General features: G+C 37.1%; 1 protein-coding gene across 1 annotated transcript in view; it reads left to right on the forward strand.

Annotated features, from left to right (window-relative positions):
- The window catches only part of shisa7b (shisa family member 7), a 58806-nt gene that overhangs the window by 1320 nt on the left and 44609 nt on the right, over positions 1 to 12877 (forward strand). The window lies entirely within an intron of this gene.

The following is a 12877-nucleotide window of genomic DNA, read 5'->3' on the forward strand; positions in this document are numbered from 1 at the left end:
ATGTGTGGTTGAGGATGTGTTTTAACCAGAGCTGCACACCTACACCTGCCTCACCGGATTACCACAGCCAGGGTACATTAGAGAAGTGCTTCCCATCCTCCTATAATTGACACACTCAGAGTCAGCCTGTTTGGGCACATGAAAAAAATATTGGTGTGATAACTTCACTCGCACCAAAGTGACTAATTGAAATAAAATACAGCCTGGAGCACTTTAAATCTGTAAAAAAAGTGAAAAAATGGCTTGAAATAGCTTGTTGTGTCTGACTATCAGTCCCAAACTCAAAGATATTAAGAGAGATGCAAGTAATGATTATTTTCATTATTGATTCATCAAGTAATTATGTTTCCTCAGGCTTTCCCCCAGTGTATTGTAAGTGCTGTGGTCCACTGGGACCAAGTTGATAACCTCTACTAGGCTGAAGCGTCAGTGATCGTTTAAAAATGTCATTCAAAATGTTCTTTAACTACAGCTACAGTTGGGCAGCTTGGTTGGAAACAGATCTAATGGTTTGAAAGCTCACAAGGGAGATTTGTTGGTTAAAATGTGAACACACGATAGGAAACAGCAGTTTTCTTTACTCTCACACCTCCAACTATCACAACCTAATGTTACAGCCTTCACTAGTGAGCCAAACTGTCAGTATGTGATACTACACAAGAAACTACAGGGCCGTACGGTAATTCTGCCTCGGTAAAATGACACTTGGCCGTCAGCCTAACAACTTTTCTGGGGGGATAAAACCTGTTTTTGCATTAATTTATTAATTGTTTAGTCTTTAAGATGTCAGAAAATTCTGAATATTGGTCTTTAACTACTTATTTTGTCCGACCAACAGTTGTAAACCCAACGATTTTCAATAAATGGTGATATAAAACAAAGAAAAGTAGCAAATCTGCACAAGTGAGAGGCAGAAGGCAATGAATATTTTGCAGTTTGTCTTGATAAATGACCTGATTGGTAGTCAGGATTGTTCTAGATAGATTTTTTCACTATTCAAATAAATCTACTCTAAATAAAAAAGAAAAAATGTTCTTTTTTGTTTCGAGCTGCATCCATTCATCGACTAATTGTTAAGTTGATCAACAGAAAAATAACACATTTTTTTAAAATTTCTTCATTAGTAAAGACATTTCTGATGCAAACATGGCAGATAATGCTGCGAAGAATTGAGATTTCCTGCCATTCTCTGTTTTATAGCATATTAATGTAAATACAAGACCTTTCTGGACATCTCGTTAAGAGAAATATACCTGCAGATGAATCAATAATGAAAACAATCATTAGTTGCAGCCCTCCTTCTGTGTCAGCTCCTTAAAACCAAAGAGCAGCAGCGTCTCCTGAGAGCAGCATCGTTTAGCATGAACAGGAGGGTAAACATCCTCAGCAGAGAGGAAGAGCGAGCGCTGCACTCCCACAGCTCGGCCTCCACGGACCACGCCGCCGCAGCGCTGCAGCTGCGGGACGGACGCCGTGTGTTTGAGTGAGGGGCCTCGCTGCGGTCACACGTACAGGTAGAAGCCTGCAGCCCAGCCATCACACTTTCAAGCTGTTTGTGTTTCTGCGTACGCCTACCTCTGAGCCGAATCAACAAGTTCACGCCCACTCTCTGGGGGCTGTTGAAAAGGCATTCTGGGAAACGCTGGGAATCACTGACTGAAGTGGAAGCAGGCGAGAAAGTATACAGCGAGTTGATGACAAAGGCATTGCACATCACAGATGGATGATATAAGAGTGCATCAGAGGCAAAGTATCCAACACCCTGGTGCATTCTGGGTGATTTACCTCAGTTTAGCGTGTTAAAAATCACAGTAATGGGTTATCTGAAGTGAAATGATGGGTTGCTTGGGCTCGCTGGTGCTTGCCAGGCCCGGTGTGCGCGCGCTCCCGTTGCGGTGGCGGAGGTGGATCGTCTGCAGCTTCGCCATCCATCATGGTTGTTTTATGAGTCAGCGGTGATTAATGTGATCGGTGGTGGTCAGGCTCTCAGTGCACCCCAGAGAAGGAGCTGGAAACGGGCTGCGTGCACACGTAGACAAATGGCCTTGACTGATGCAGGGGGTTTACCGGAGAGTCTCAGGTGCTGGCGTCATCACCGGGGACGTGGGTACAAATGACTGACGGTATTCTGAGCACACACAGGAAAAAACCTTCAGGAACAAATACAGTTGTACAGCACAGTGACTCCTGTTCCTGGAACTCCCCCACTGTACCATTGATGTAAGAGAGAAGTGTCTGTTAACAGGGGTGGAAAATGTCTCATCCGACACCTGTGTGTTTCTGTAAAAAGTGGCAGAATCCTGAGCTCACCTGCTTCAGCAAGCAGTGCTCCGTCTGAAACTCTTAATAAAAACCGTCTGCAATAAATGGGTCGTAACAAAATTAGACAAAAAGGCAGTTTGATGGCGTCATGTGGCTGACCTGGTTGGGCTCATTGCTGGCTGTTCCCATGTCAACTGGAACGTAGACGGTTAATACAGGAGCACATTCAGAGCCTGCAAGTCTCCATGCAAACACAAAGCAGAACAGTGATTCTCACTGCCGGGAATTTTACATGTTCTGTTTGTGTTTTTGGACAAAATGAGCCAAATTGGTGCATGATTATTGCTTAGAGTCAGACTGATGTGGATTTTTTGAGACAGATGATACTGATTTTAGGGGTGAAAAATAATTTGATAAATGATATAGCGGCTGATCTAGTAATTTGTATGAAAATAGACCTTTTTTATGTGGATTTTGCACAGATTTTGTACCCAGAGAGCTACTTTCTCAAACATAAAATCATTTTTAACATTGTTTTACATTATTATACATTATACAAGCAGTGTATTACATTCTCAGCCAATTCTATAAATGATAACTGAGAAAATAAAGAATGAATAGGAATACAATAAATAGCTAAATAAACATAATTACTGTTCAGTTTCAGTCAATTGCTGACTATTTAAAAAAAAAAAAAAATCTACATGCCAAGCACCATTTTCTGCATTATATGTTGTGTAACAGTGCATATAGGACAACATATACAGTGATAACATAATGCCAATATATATATATATAGACCTTTTTTATGCGGATTGTGCACAGATTTTGTATCCAGAGAGCTACTTTCTCAAACGTAAAATCATTTTTAACATTGTTTTACATTATTATACATTATACAAGCAGTGTATTACATTCTCAGCCAATTCTATAAATGATAACTGAGAAAATAAAGAATGAATAGGAATACAATAAATAGCTAAATAAACATAATTACTGTTCAGTTTCAGTCAATAGCTGACTATTTAAAAAAAAAAATCTACGTCATGCCAAGCAACATTTTCTGCATTATATATTGTATAACGGTGCATATAGGACAGCATATACAGTGATAACGTAATGCCAATATTGACTGATAATATCTGTCAGCTTATATATCTGCTGGGCTCTACTTGTAATAAAACCACATTAGTTTGAACTATTTAAATATCGATTTTGGTGCATTAAGTCCACAAGAGGGCCAATCGATTCAACGATCCACAGAGCTACTTATACTTATTTCAACATAAACATGACTGTTAAAAGATCTACATACGTATACATTAACAAAAAATCCTATACTGTAAAAATAATTTATTGAACTCAGGGTGATGTGGTTGATTGTGTGTCCACTCACAAACCTTTTAACAGAGCAGCAGACACACCAGCCTTCTTTTATACATTTTTTTTGCACTCGCCACAATCTAATATTACATTTTCATATTGTTTTGTGACAATTTGTATACATATTTGAATTTATAATATGTGTTGACAGTGGTCCAACTGAATGGGAAAGCATCACAGCTTCAGAATATGTGGATTTATATCAATTATATTAATGTTTTATTCTGGCACTTTGCTCGCTGGCTCCTTTAACTTTCTGTGAATGAAATAAACTGTTTTCAAGTTTAATAACTGGACAGTAAACCAAATTGATCAGACATTGTGAATCTCTGTTTGACCAAAATTTCCTCCTGACTAGAAACATTGTCTAAGAATCTATAATCACTATATGATTAGACTGAAAATGACAGTTCAAACAAGTAGGAATGAAAACAAGTTCTTCTGATCAGCTTTCTAACAATAACCAATGTTTATAAAGTCTTATTTCTTCTTTCTGTTGTCACTGACGCATTGTATTTGTGTGCAGCGTTTTATTGCTGCAGTCCCACTATCTCCATATACATCTCAGGGGTATGGTGCATTCAGGTGCACCTCCTAATGCATATTTGAAAGCAATACAGAACAGTATTCTATTATTATATTATCCCTTAAATTGTGAACTAAACCCATGTGTTTTCCTTTACTTAAATCAATATATTTCCACTATAAATCGATGCAGAAGAGGCACAAATTAATGCAGTAAAATCGAGTGTTTGTAGAGGGAACACTGATGCTCTGATGTATTAAAAAAAAAAACTCATTATCATTACATTTATTGTGATTAAGCTAATAGCAGCAATTTCCTCTGATAGAGATTAAAAGGTCAGCTGTGTTTATTTTGTCGCTGTTTCCTGCATCCTCATTTTTTCTCTGCATAAAAAGAGTTTTTGGATGGAAAGAATTTGAGGTCTGTGAGAAATGTTAATTCAGGAAACAAAATACAATAAAGTCCCACATTTTTAACTGGTCATACAATTTTATGAATGAGCAGAAATAGGGCTGGGCGATACGGCCAAAATCTTCTATCCCTATATTAGTAATTTCATATCTCAGTATTGATATATCTCACGATAAAGCATGGTTTTCTGGTTATTCTGTTAATAAATTGTCTATATGAAATAACTAAAGCCTATTTTTGTATGCTCCATACTGCTGGTGTTGGTAAAACAGCACCTCTATGGTTCGCTCCAGCATAATCTAAATGACGTAAACGTTGTTTTCACGCAATTCTGCTGCTGATTTTTGACACTGGGATAAACATAAAGTATAAAATAAAAATATATACTATATACAACAAATATTGTCATATCGCCCAGCCCTAGTGCTTGTTAGAAATTCAAAGTAGACAATGTAACTTTGTATCACGATACCTTAATATTGTTTTTTATGACTATATGATGCCAATGAAAGATGATAAATTATTGTATTGATTATTGCCCAGCCCTAAACAGAAATAACAAATAGTTTCTGCTCTGTTCTTGTATTTATTGAGGATATTTATTGTATATTTTTATATATTATTGGATATTTATTTTTTAATATATTTTTTTTTACGTGTGAATATTCTTACGAATAAAAGCTCGTAATTTTAAAATGGTTTACTTGCATTATAATCCTATTAAATTATCAAATCAGCAGCATGTTGGTTTTAAAATCGCAATAATATTGTTTATTGAAAGTCTGGGACAATATGTCATTGAACAAAAATAGTTTCGTGGCAGACCTATATATTACATTACTGAGATATGAAATGACTAATATAGGGATAGAAGATTTTGGCCGTACCGCCCAGCCTTATTTCTGCTCATTCATAAAATTGTATGACCAGTTAAAAATGTGGGACTTTATTGTATTTTGTTTCCTGAAGTAACATTTCTCACAGACCTCAAATTTTTCCATCCAAAAACTCTTTTTATGCAGAGAAAAAATTAGGATATATATATATATATATATATATATATATATAGATGGATGGATGAATATCTATCCCTAGGAAATTAGATCAGGGAAGACTATCTTGGTTTGTTATAATTCAAGCACTTTATCTCCAACATGTGTCTTTGTTGGTGGATTAAATCGGTTTGTGATTTCCTCACTAACTTGCATGTAAAGTATTTAGCTGTGTTGACTCCTGTATCTGAGCTGCAGCTTGCACTAATTGCTTATTGAATCCTAACAGACATGGTGCAGCTCCTCCGTTCTGTTCCTGCAGTCACTTCTTTATCTGGTGTCTTCCCACAACTTCTTTGTGTTTTCTCTTCCTGGGAAGACTCTTGGCAGGCGCCACTGTTGTTACAAAGATTGTTTGTTGACTTGTTTTGTCGATGCCGCTTGCCAGTGTCACTGTCTCAGCAAAGCAGAGCAGAGCGGCCACAGAGTGCCTCCGTTCAAGCCCAAAAGTATTTACCAAGCGGTTAGTCATCGCTCTCGGGCCTGGAGTTGTGTACGACTGGCGCGCTGAGAGCTGCAAACGCTCCTCGCTGGACCGACACCTTCCAGTTGGCTGTGAGGAAGGTGCAGCTCCGCGAGGCCTTTTTATTCCCCCTTCAGTGGTAGAATCCACCTCCGGCAGACGGGAGCACGTCCCGGAGCTGCACACACACACGACAGCACAACAGTATGTTTAATTTACGCCTGGTGAAGCTGTCATTAAGAGAAATTACACCACTGTTTCCCTGCGAGGGGAATAATTATCGCCTGGATCAGATTGACTAATTATACAGTTGATAATCTTTGGAAAGAAATATTCAAAGTGGTTTCGCAGGCCGACTAACAGCTAATACATCGGTGTGATATCTCACAATTTTCCGTCATCCACCGCGGAGGCTGTCACTATCTGCTTCACACGTCTGATGAGAGCATACGGAGTCATAGTGACGGAGCATGATGCAGTCAATAACAACATTTACACACGGCACAGACACTCATTCACCTTTCAGTATTAATAAACATGTATTATTTGGAGTTACTAAAGAAGATGTCATTTTACTACCTTATGTTTGGTTCATTTACTGTATTTTAATGTCACTTTTTTCTCTCCACATCTCCCAAAAACACATTTAATCGTCCCGAAATGGATGTAAAATGGATGTAAAATGTCCCCCTTTTGTTATTATAGTCTAGAGTTGTTAGTGGCCTCATAAAAACACCATTAAATGTGGAAGAAATAAATTATTATACTGTTTTTGTTGCTTTAAACTAGGGCTGGGCGATATGGACCAAAAGTATCCTATCATATCCTGATATATTTAGGCTGAATATTGATATACGATATATATCCCGATATTTTTATCGCAAAGTGAGAGCAAATGTTCAGTCAAAGCCAAATATGACATGTCACAAGTAATTTTATAGAAACTGTTTATTTAAGTGAACATAAATACTGAATAACAACAGGAGTAGCTTTAAAAAAAAAAGAAAAAAAGAAGAAGCTCATAAGGTGCACATTTAATTAAAAAATATCTTAAATAAAAGCCACAACTTGCCTGGAGCAAGGATCACAGTGCAAATTTGAACTATATTGATATATGCGATATGGTCTAATTCCATATCACATTTAAAAATGTATCGATATATCGCTCAGCCATACTTTAAACAAATGGGGCCAAACCAAAACTAAAAAGTTTTCTGTAATGATGGATGTAAAGTGTCTTTATGTCCAAACTTGAGGTACTTTTTCCTCCAAACTCGACTCAGCTGAGGTACTAAGGTACTATTATTTACGATAAATACTGTTATTTACTGTACATTTTTCAGCAGAAACTCTGCTGTGGCTTTAGCTCTGTTAGCTGGCTGTTAGGTGTTAAAATGAGCATTTAAAGCATTTCATGTATAGCATTTAAAAGGCTTTTTTTTCTTGGGTCCAGTGCACATCTCACTCAATATAAACAATAAGGGTGAAATGGCATCACTGATCTGTTTTACCTGGATATTCTTTGGTCTAGCTGAGCTAAAAAACACACCAACATGTTGATGGATTCTGTGTGTTTCATCACTGAGCCTGTTTATAACCAGAAGACAACAACATCATCTTTAATTCACCATCTTAACCAGTCTGTTCTCCCCTCAAAAATGTCAGTATAGGTCTTATACATATATCTCTGTATAATTTACCGTCTGCTGTAATGCGTCCGCCGCCATCTTGCTGAAGCAGGAATTGACAGCCAAGCGAAGTATAATGGGGTGGATAGCCGCGTCCTGTTGGAGCCTGGGATGGTGGATGGGTTGAACAAATGGTGGACGTCCTGTGTGAAAACAAAAGTGAATTAGTTTTTAACTTGAATTACTTACTTAAAAAACGTACATTTTTTACGTAACTTGGGATGGTCATGTGAACCTTGTAACTACTTCATTTCGGACATTTACGTACATATATTAACTGTTTAAACTGTCTTTTATAACGCCTTACTAGGAATATTTTTGCCCTAAACCTCGATCAGTGGTTTTACAACATAAATCCACAGAAACTGCAAACTTTTTTACAACCACAAACCGTACGGGTGTGCTATATTTAGAACGAGCCGTTGATCGCGAGCCGCAATATGTACAGTACAGGCCAAAAGTTTGGACACACACCTTCTCATTCAATGTGTTTTCTTTATTTTCATGACTATTTACATTGTAGATTCTCACTGAAGGCATCAAAACTATGAATGAACACATATGGAACTATGTACTTAATAAAAAAGTGTGAAATAACTGAAAACATGTCTTGTATTTTAGATTCCTCAAAGTAACCACCCTTTGCTTACTAGAATATAAGACATGTTTTCAGTTATTTCCCACTTTTTTGTTAAGTACATAATTCCACATGGGTTCATTAATAGTTTTGATGAATCTACAATGTAAATAGTCATGAAAATAAAGGAAACGCATTAAATGAGAAGGTGTGTCCAAACTTTTGGCCTGTACTGTATGTACGTGCTGTCATTTGTGGTACTGACACACAACATATTCTGTCGTTTTGGTTGGAGAACTTGTTGTCCTAACTGGCTTTAGCAGTTTAGATGGCAGATCTACTTATTAATCGAAGGTGCTGGGACTCTGTTCTGGGTTGCCCCGGCCAAGTTGAACCCCAGACCGTAAGCTTTATTAGACCAGTACCAGCATCCCGATCACGTCGGCTCGTTCCTGTGTTTGTGTTGTTCTTCGGCTGTTGTGTTGGTGTGGCTGCTCGTGCTGCTGAATGGTGCTCAGAGTCTCTCCTGCTGCTGTTATTATTTTCGTAAACAACTATGGATTGAAGCCCACTCAACCCCACTTGTATTCAGCTGTAATTTGTGTTATTTTATTCAGCACAAGCAGAGACATTTAGTAAGTAAGCACAATGAAGCAGGGACCCACTGTTCCCTCTTTAAACACTATTCAGATTCATCTAGTCTCAGCCAAATAGAACATGACCAAATTATTTCTGTTTGCTGGGTAGAGGAACGAATCAGGATGAAGCAGTGGTAACTGTCTGTAAATGTTAAAGGGACATTGCACAGATTAAACACAGTCAGTTTATTTGTCACGAGGAGTAAAATAGTTTCCTTTGCAAACTTTGAGCTATTAAAAGACAGAAGTAATTTACATTTCTTTACCAATGCAAAGTCAGAATATCTCCCACTGCATCTGTTAGACTGCTGCATTGATTTCATTGATTGCAAGTTCGCAAACAAAAATGATTGCTACACTGAATCGCCGCAGCATTGCTTTAACACATGCATGTGCTGGTTTCTCTCCTGTTGCATGTTGGGAGTGAACGGGGATGTAATTGTGTGTGAGATTAATCAGTGTATCCACAAGAGTCTCAGCTTTACAGTGATACCCAATTTATGCAACTAGTGACCCCAGTATGCAGAAATATTGACATACAATAGGCCAAAATAAAAGTTTGTAATATATGAGAAAAACTATGCGGGTTTTGCCTTAAACTGCACGCTATCGGCATTATAAAGTAGACGTATGTAAAAAGGAGACTTGTGGGAACCCATAGATCCCATTTCCATTCAGATAGCATGATGTCAGAGGTCACACGGCAGCTTTGAAAATTGGCATACTAAATCACTTAGCAAAAAGATAAATAAAATAGCATGACTTCTAACTTAAAGTAGCCTAACTTAACATTTAGCGTTATTTAGCAACTTGATATCTGGACATGCTTTGTACCATTGGATTCCTTAGATCTTCTAGTGTCATATGATACCAGTATCTTCCCTATACATCTCCATATAAATTGAGCCCGCTACAGGCTCGAAAAGAAGAAAAAAAAACTGCAAAAAAAACAGCCGGCCCGCTGTTTCACAGGTTAGAGAAATAGATTATAGTAGCATTTAATAGTTGGCCTTCAAACATTCAGTTCAGCCTGACAAATTAATGTCAGATTTGTTCGGCCTTCGGTCTAGTTGCAGACTGTAGCTTAGAAACAATGTCTCCTAGTTGAAGCCTCCACTAACTGTGACTGGACAATATTTGGACCCTTTTATTCTCCACAGCAGAAACACTGTGGTCAAGTTCTGCAAGAAGAGTTCTGCCTTTGGTTGTTTTTACTGACCGGATCTAATATCAGAGCAGTCAGACTTTAAAGAGCTTCTATTCATCTAAAAATCCTGTCAACAATGCAACAAATATAATTTACAGGATTATATAGTGAACAGAAAATTCACCCAATCAATCTCTTTTTAAACCAAGTTATATTGTTCTGCACCTCAGAGCTCCTCAAATAATGTAAGTCTTTTAGGAATTGGAGCATGTTGATGTTACGCTGAGGGACGAGGTGAATGTAGGCCAGCAGGACCAGAGATCCTCAACAATGAATGAAAATGAAATATTTTAAGTAAAATCACACCTGTAGCACGTCGCTGCGCCTGTTCCATACAGGCTCAAATCGGCGTAAATGCTTGTTACCTCTTGTTACCTCTTGTTTTAATATGCAGTTCATTCTTCTACATCTAATCCATCTGCAAACAATGAGCATCGTTCTTCAACTATGCAAATATTCTGTTTTGAACATGACATTTGTCCACCGGTGCAACTGTCCTAGGTAGCATTACTTATCTTAAAACAACTGTAATTTAATGAAAAATTAATCTAAATACATTAAAATACTTGAATGCATGTCATACGAGTGTTTACTTAATGAATCTAGCGGATATAAGTGTTAAGGTCCCTATGTAGAGTTATTATGACACATTACATTTTGTCTGCAAAACTGGTGTCCTCCTGGAGCAACGCCATTATGTCGATATAAAACAGGCATTAATGTGACCACCCCATTACTGAGAGGGGTCCTTCCAGAATCAGGAAGGACAGAAGACATCTCTGGAGCAGGTGGACTGCACACAAGATCACTTCTGTCTCAAATATTTTATATAATATTACCGTTTCCATGCAGTGTCGGAACTGGTCGTCTTAAGGTAGGCCTTTTGGTACAACGCAGTTTAAGTATTGATCTGAATATTTTTATCAATTTACATTGATTGATCATTGAAAATAATGTAAATTGATAAAAATATTCATAACTAATATGCCTTGGGCTTATCTATCTTATCTGTCCAACATTCTCTGAATTAAATAATGACATTCTTTATTTTGTTGCACCGGTGGACACAATTTAGGACTACCACACCAAAAGTTAATAATATGCTAAATATATGAAGAATTAGAAATGGACACATTCAGTTTTGAATTATTCACATATAAGGGAATATAACTGTATGTCATTTGACATATATTTTTGAATTATTATTTTTTTCACTTTGAATTTGAGTTCACGTCAACCACCCATCTACATTTTGCAACCAGGGCGAAAATAAGAATGATATTCCTTTTATTAGTCCCACAACGGGGAAATTTCCAGCAGCAAAAATAGAAAGAAGCATCATAGTAAACAAGCAACATTAACAAGAAATCTTAAAGTATTAACAAGAATCTTAACTGGGTAGAAAGACAGTAGAACGTTTCTGGTCCTGAGGAGCTGCAGAGTTTATTCACTGAACGTTTGCTGAAAGTTCAGCTGCTGCTTTGCTGCTTGACACTTTAAAATGTGCTGACAGGACAGAAGTGGTATAGACAGTCGCTGTAGTGTCTCTGAATGCTGCTGTCATGTTAATGCAGCTGTGATCCAGACACCATGTAGCAGTTACCAGCTGCAGCAAACAGCCACCACAGCAAACAGAAAAACATAGAGAAGAGGCCAGGCAGGAGAAAAAGTCATGAAGAGGAAACATGTTTTCAGTACGACAAAAAAAGTCGAACTGTACAGAATAAAATTACATAAAAGAAGCTGTTTTTTACCTCATAGCTCATTGTAGGAGGATTTAGTGCCACTACAACCTTTAATAGGGAAGTTGTTGCTTATTTTTTAAATAGAAAAAGATCTGAAAATGAGAAAAAAGCAAAATTTCCCAAAACAATAGTTGTAGAACTACCAAGTGCAGCTCATTCGTGTCAGTGATTTTTTTTGTACCACCACACTCTTAAAAAGTGTCCTTATTACTCATTTTATGAATAAAAATATTCACATAAATTGCATTTATTCTCAACATTGTTTTCAACTTTATTCTTGTCACTTCTACCTTTTTATCGAGGATAATAAATGTGTTTTTTTTCCTCGTCTCATTACTTTTTCTCCTCTCGGGACCTAATCCTCTTCTGTAAAAACCGATGCATTTTTGATATTTTTTGCATGTAGGGAGGTCAGTCAGGATGAATCACGGTTACAAGCGTCACAGTTTCATTTTCAGAACTGTAGAAGCTCTGATTCCTCCTGTGTTGTGTTGTGTTGTGTTGTGTTGTGTTGTGTTGTGTTGTGTTGTGTTGTGACAGTGTGACACTGAGCTGCAACTCTGTCTTTCAAGTTTAATTAAAGCCTTACACATTGAGGGGAAAAAAAGATAACTGAATCCCAAAAATGAGAATCGAAACCTACCAAATGTACAAATAATGCAACATTAAGGGTCCAGCCCTATAAAATACATATTTTTGTTTATTAGCTTATTAAAAAAAATCTAAAATTATTAAATTTTCCTTTTGTTCTTTCTCTTTTTTGACAGAGATTATGCAAATAATCTTAATTAATTCCTTAGTGTAGTAAATTTCCTGATTAAAAATTGTGAAATTTTCTCTCAGAATAATCATGGTAAAATCGAATATTGTGACATATAATTGCATTAATGATATTTATTTATTTTAAAAACATTTTTCCTGTCTG

This window comes from Centropristis striata, chromosome 14, assembly GCF_030273125.1.
Source record: "Centropristis striata isolate RG_2023a ecotype Rhode Island chromosome 14, C.striata_1.0, whole genome shotgun sequence".
Classification (NCBI taxonomy): Eukaryota; Metazoa; Chordata; class Actinopteri; order Perciformes; family Serranidae; genus Centropristis; species Centropristis striata.